The sequence below is a fragment of the Megascapheus bottae genome, chromosome 25 (assembly GCF_031878675.1).
Source record: "Megascapheus bottae isolate mThoBot1 chromosome 25, mThoBot2.hap1, whole genome shotgun sequence".
NCBI lineage: Eukaryota > Metazoa > Chordata > Mammalia > Rodentia > Geomyidae > Megascapheus > Megascapheus bottae.
Genome location: NC_143533.1, coordinates 6,199,875 through 6,206,709, shown reverse-complemented (window position 1 = coordinate 6,206,709; position 6,835 = coordinate 6,199,875). Strand labels below are relative to the sequence as shown.

Here is a 6,835-nt window from a genome sequence, read left to right as displayed (position 1 = left end):
CTTTGCACTTGCTCTGTCACAGACACTGAGCGCTTTCTCATCTCTCAGACATGGATTCAAGCGTCACTTCCTCAATGCACTCGTCACAGCTCCACGTCGCCTGGCAATGTCCGTTCCACCACTGTCTGTTTGAGCCCATCATCTGTCTTCCATAGTGCTCACTCCACCAATAACCCCTCTGGCTCCTGTGTCATGGTTCTGGGGCTCAATTATCCTTTCACGAGGGCAGAGACTTTGTCTTTTCCTGGTCACAGTTGCAGTCTTAGCACCTTGGTCCGGCACTTGGCACATGGCATATTAGTAACTGAATGCAGATGATGATGCTCGGGAGAACTGGGGAAGCTCTCTGAGAGGGTAAGCTATGAACTTTTGGATTGACAATGGGAGAAAGGCGAGAAGATGGGGATGGGAGGACTGCCTCCTTGGGGGGAGGAACGGACGAGAGCCAGGATGACCCCGAATCACCACACATACAAGAACACCCATCAACCCCCCAGCCTCGGAGACTGGGCCGTGCAGACTGACAGATGGGATTCTGAAGCAGCAGGAGAGAATGAGCCCTGTTGCAGGTCTCATGGAGAGGAGCCATTGTAGTGACTGAGTCTTCTCAGCAGACAAGCTCTCCCGCTTCTATCTGAAACGCGTTTGGTGCAATCAACCTAGGTGAAACCAGAAGTTTCCAAGGTTTCTTCAGGCCCCACATTTCCCCAGCATTGCAAGGGTTTTCCCTTCTTCCTCCTGGTGACATCTGCCAGTCCTCAACCCTGCTGGTTGGTAGACTGGGTACAAAGTGGTCGCCCAGCTGGACAGCCTCAGAAGCCATGATGGCCAATGACAGCCAGCAAAGGCAGGTTGGAAGTTTGCTCTGGCTTGGCTCTTTCTCCTACCTTCAGCTTCTGTCCTGGATCATGAGAGAAACGCAATCCAGGGAACAGATGCATCCTGTGGCCAGATGGCAGCTCTGGACAACTCTCCCGCACCTCTGGTATTGGGGCTCTTGATGGCTGCAGCAAAAGCTGACTGTGACACTTCCAAGAAAAATCTTAGTGACTTTTGGCAAATGACTTCTGTCCTCGGGCTCCTGGCTCTCTCATTGGATGACTCTGTACTAAATAGCCCCAAATTTTGCCCTGGTTTGGCAGGGTTATTTGTTTGTTTGTTTTTAAGACTCTACAGCCTGGTTGGTGGGGTCACACACTGTTGTTTCTATACTTTCCAAAGATGCAACCCAATTAGGTAGCTTCCACTCAACAAAGAACAGTCTGGCAGTTAATGGGGCTAAACTGGGACAAGAGAAGAGTGCGGTATGAGCTACTGTGATGGTAAAACTTCCATTCTGAAGACCCTGCGATTTTTTTAAAAAATGCTTTTTTTCCCCCTATGAAGCACAAACCTGCTGTCTTCAGCTGCTTCGGTTATTCATATGAGTATTTCCCGATTCCAATTGCATGCTCAAATCAAATTTCCCTGGTTTATGCCTCCTTCAGCAATTACTTACAGGTGGCTCTCCGGAGGGACGCAGCAGAAAGGCCGATAGACAAAATCTGGTTGATTCAGGGGCTGGGGCTGCGGAAGTCACTCTGACACAGCAGGGCCCCTGGCTGCTTTCCAGACTCACTGATGGAAAGCCTTCTCTACAGAGAAAGGTGAGCCTGCAGAAAAGGGGAGGGGTGGGGGAGGCGAGGAGGAAATGGAGAGAGGCCAAGTCTTGGTGGAATTCCTTGGTGGGTGTAAATAAGCAAGCTAGTAGCTGAAGGCTACTCCAACTCCAGAAGTGGCACACCCCCCCCAAGATCATGATAATCTGTCTGTAACCCCAAAGCCTTGGGATCCTTGTAGACTCTCTTTAACCCAGGAGCGCCCTACCACAAAACTCCACCAAAGGCCAAATGTATCCTCAGGGAATAATTTCTCTCTCTCTCTCTCTCCCCTCCCTCCCTCTCCTGTGTCTACCTCTGCCTCTGTCTCTCTGTCTCTGTCTTTCTCTCATCCAGGAACTTGAGCTCAGGTCCTGAGCACTGTCCCTGAGCTTTTTTATTCAAGGCTAGCGCCCTACTGCTAAAATCACAGTGCCACTTCTGAGTTTTTTAGTGGTCAATTGGAGATAAGAGTCTCACAGGCTTTCCTCCATGGACTGGCTTTGAACCATGATCCTCAGCTCTCAGCCTCCTCTATAGCTGGGATTACAGGCATGAGCCATCAACACCAGGTAAAGACTCACTTTTTAAATTTCTTTCACACAAGGTCCATGTGCTGTACCTGAGTCCTTCGACACGCGAAACTAATAAACCAGGAAAGAAAAAAAAAATGAAGCTCTTGCCTTGTGATCAAAACGTTCAGGAAGAGAACCAGCCTAGACTAAGCGACCGGAATTCTGTGCAGATGAATCCTTTGTATAGGAAGACAGCACATAGAAACCCATCAAACGCTGTTGTGAAAGGAAGGGAAGAGGGGGGAAAGGAAGCAAAATAGAGGGTGAACTCTTCCAACTATACTGCAGGTATCTATAGAATCACCACAATAAAACCTTTTGTATTCTTAGTGCATGCTAATTCAAAAATAAAATCACTCCTGTGGGCTCAAATGCTCAGCCACCTATGTCTAGGTGGGATTTAAAAGAACATCACATATCTCCACTCAACTGGAAGATTCAAAGGATGGGGTGTGGGTTCAGAGCCCCCCCCCACGCTCCCACCCCCAAATCTCAGGGACAACTCCCTCCAAAAGTACAGCATTGAGCCCCTGTCTCCAGGACTCTGATCCCTCCCGACACCCGGGAACTATCTGACAGGTGCTGAAGGAAAAGCACTCAATTTGAAGGGAGATAGACAAAGAAACACATAGTTAGAATTGGACCAACCAAGCCCACAATTAGATTCAATTCCTGCCCATAGAAGACAAGGCTGGGCTAGCACTGGTTACTCCAGAAGCCATGGCCCCCTTCCCAAACCATCATACCAGCTGCTCACTTTGTGTAAAGTTACCGTGATTTGGGTTTTTTTTTCTTTTTTTTTTTTTTGCACAAATTAAAAAGGAAAAAAGTATGCATCTCTAAAAGATGCCACCAATAAAGGCAACCAAATAGCAAAACTCCAGCTGTTTTCCCACTTTTTCACTGGGTGTTTAGGGAGCCAAACACAGGCTATCTGAGGATGTGACAGGGTCACCATCCCCAAAAGGGCAAGCTGGGCCATGTGGCTAAAGGACAGCACTCTTGTGACATTTTGGCTCCTGCCATTGGGTTTGGTTTGACTAGTGAAGACCCCAGTTTATGCCACTAACTCCCCAGCAGGACTGTAGAATCCTCCCTCCCTTCTCTTACTTTATTTCTGCTGCTGTCCATTCGAGGCTTTGTAGGGTTCATACACCATTCCAGAAGACCTGGATGGATGGAGCCAAGGAGTAAGAATTTCCAAATTTGGGGCGGGGAGTTTGGCCTAGTGGTTAAAGTGCTTGCCTAGCATGCATGAAGACCCGGGTTCGATTCCTCGGTACCACATACATAGAAAAAAGCCGGAAGTGGTGCTGAGGCTCAAGTGGTAGAGCTCTAGCCTTGAGAAAGTCCAAGGACAGGGCTCAGGCCTTGAGCTCATGCCCAGGACTGGCCAAAAAAAGAATTTCCAAACTTGCTCTTCCAAATTTGCCCTGAGTTCAAGCCCCAGGTTTGGCACAGACGCTCAACAACAACAACAAAAGAATGGTTTTAAGATCCTAGCGGGCAGCACTTGCTGAGATCTGGGATCCTCACAACGGGGCCAACACAGCCTGAATAAGAAGACCTGCTTGGAGCACAGAAATTTCTAGAAGCTGAGGCTGGACCTAAAACCATCAGGAATTCAGGGGAGCCCTCCATTCTAGGACAGAAGAGAGGAGAGAAAGAGCTGGGGCTACAGACTGCGAATGATCATCCCATAAAACTATGGGCATGCACCGATCTCCTTCCGGGATGGAAGCTGGCATAAATGCCAGCAGCTTTTGCTGCTGTCTAAGGAACTTCTGCTGACCGGTAATTGCCCTTGATGAAAGTCAAGGACAATAACCTTGCCCAAGGTCAGGGCATCGTAGCACACACTCAGTGACAGGTTCGTGTCAGGATGTGAAGATGTGACCGCTGCCCCCTCCAAACCTGCCTCTCCCTCTCTTCTGGGTGCCAAGCCTGTGAGGAGGACAAGGGCTGAACCGATGAAGAGGAACCCACCCACAGCCCCCCGCCCCATGGAAAAGAATGGAACGAAACAGCTAGAAACAGCCTGGGTGCACTGGTGTCTCACACCGGTCGCCCTAGCCACTCAAGAGTCACATGTGATACATTGACAGGAAGGTTCAAAAGTTACTAAGCAGGAAATTCACCAAAATGGTAACTGGCTACCTCTGGTGTCCTGCAATTAAGTAGAATTCTTTTTGTTTTTTTTTTTTTTAATTCTTTCACCTCTACATTTTCTAAATTTCCAAGCTATCGTTTAGAGAGGGGAAAGGCATCCTAAGAGAGTAAGAAAACTTCCTGCTGATATCAGAAATCAGGCTCCTGGCAGGCCAAAACTGACCCAGGCCTCTGGTCCTGGCTTTGCCCTCCCCCTCTGGAAACCATGCCCAGGCTGGCTCTGCCCACAGAAAAGTGGTAGCCTGTCATTTGGAAGCCAAAAGCTGTGTAACCTTGGGTTTAGTTGCCCCGCTGGATATTGTTTCTTAAAAAACTACTGACAAGGCCTCAGATCAAACCACAGTCATCCGGGGGCTTGCAAAGGCGCACATAGCCCTTGTGAAGCTGGAGAGGCCGCCTGCCTTCCGTTTGCATTTTAATAGTTGTTTTTCTCTTGCTGAAGTCACGAAAGCATTCCGTCTCCTCTTAATGACTACCCTTAGCAAAAGAATCCCGGGCCTTACAATTAGCCGTGTGCCTCTTAATTATGGCTTTGTTTGAATTTTCACAGGAGACATGACAAAAAATTCATGTTTTGCCCAAGAACTGGCTTATTAGTTAATGAAAATTGGTCTAATAGCTGCCTTTTAGATACCCTGTCAAAAAAAAAAATCAAAAAGCCACATTCAGACGAAGAGAAAGGTTGCTTTCATATTAACACTGAAAACTTACAAGTAGGGAACTAGGAACGAAAGATGAGAAAGTGAATTTTTTTTTTCACCAAAAGATTTCTCAGGCCAAGCTAGGCACCAGTGGCTCACGCCTTTAGGCCTTGCTTTACTTTACCTCTTTCCCCAGAAAGAATTCTGCAAGGAAAAACAAAACCAACATGTAGTTTCTCCTCTGCTGTCTGTCTGCCCCAAATTTTAAAACAAGTTTAAAACTCTTTGACCAACCCAGAAGATATCAAAAAAGAATTTCTTTTTAAATCTACCACTATGGGCAAAGTCAAGCTTTCATGTAGATTTTTTCTTCTTTTAATGGAGGAAGGAATTGCATAGAGCAGAAAGGTACAAGCCAAGTCACTTTCACTGAGAAAGATTTTTTTTTTTTTTTGTCAGTCCTGGGCTTGAGCTCAGGGCCTGAGCACTGTCCTTGGACTCTCTCAAGGCTAGAGCTCTACCACTTGAGCCTCAGCACCACTTCCGGCTTTTTTCTATGTATGTGGTACCGTGGAATCGAACCTGGGTCTTCATGCATGCTAGGCAAGCACTTTAACCACTAGGCCAAACTCCAGGCCCCATCACTGAGAAAGATTTTTAAAAGCCAGTGGAGGAAACCCAGCCCGCTCACCCCGAATCTCACAACTTGTTACTATGAAGAAGAGTGCAAGTCTCCAGTGGTTTACATGGTAGAGCGCCAACTTTGACACAAAGGCTCAGGGACAACATCCAGGCCCAGAGTTAAAAACCCAGTACTGAAAGGAGACAGACAGACAGACAGAGAGAGAGAGAGAGAGAGAGAAAGAGAGAGAGAGAGAGAGAGAGAGAGAGAGAGAGAGAGAGAGAGAGGAGAGAGAGAGCACAAGGAGTGGAGAATATGATCCATGAAACGTTCTCCTATTCTTACAATTTGCTATTTTCTGGTTTAATTAGAATCAGATCGTGTGCAATAAAATCATCACCTGATAACATAATTCCATCAAACACGGAAGAGTAATATTCAAGTGACTGAGGCATGAACACAATTCACCTCCAGCAAGACAGAGAAATTGTATTAGCAAAGTGCCTCCAGACCCACTAATTAATTTGCTATATTATGCATGACAGGGAACAGCATAGAACAGGGAGGGGGGGGAAAGCTTGATTTTTTTTTTTTTTCTGAATTAGGGACGAGGCGATGGATGTGCTTTTTCTCATTTATTTCTGCAGCGTGCTCACAGTGGGACCGAGAATTGGCGGAGAAGGGACAGCGCCAGGGAGAAGCAGAGTGCAGAGCAGTGAGCTGGTGGCGTCGGTGTACTCAGCCAATTAACAGGTGTCAAAATCACTTTGTGTCACCCCTGGCTGTCTTCATTTAGAAAGCTTCTCACTTCTCCACAGATGCCCCCGTCTGGACTCGGCCTTCCTGCTAACCCAAGAAATTGGCAAATTAGCTGGCAGAGGCTCCTGACCCATTATCTCTCCTGTCTCACAGAACCTACGGGACTGCTGCTGAAACCATACCAGGTTCTTTCTTAACTGAATTATCCTTTCACTGACAAAATAAGTATTTACTAGGCAGACCGTGACGTTTTCAAATACGTAGACATCGCGGGATGACTGAGTTCAAGCTACTTAACAAAGACATTGCCTCCCAGAAGTAGCTTTGGGGGGGTGACGGGGAGAAGAAAGGGTAATGAAACTTTCAAATGTGCTTCCCTCCATCTGGAGCAATATCTCACACTTGGAAACCTCAGGAGGCTGACTTAAAGAG

At 47.2% G+C, this 6,835-nt stretch overlaps 1 long non-coding RNA gene across 1 annotated transcript; it reads left to right on the top strand.

Moving 5' to 3' along the window:
• Nucleotides 1-431: 431 nt before the first annotated feature.
• LOC150046298 (uncharacterized) lies at nucleotides 432-6,372 on the top strand. The gene is made up of 3 exons (XR_016539657.1): nucleotides 432-1,646; nucleotides 2,245-2,500; nucleotides 6,292-6,372. It is a non-coding gene; the product is annotated as an uncharacterized LOC150046298 (long non-coding RNA).
• The last annotated feature ends 463 nt before the right edge of the window (nucleotides 6,373-6,835 follow it).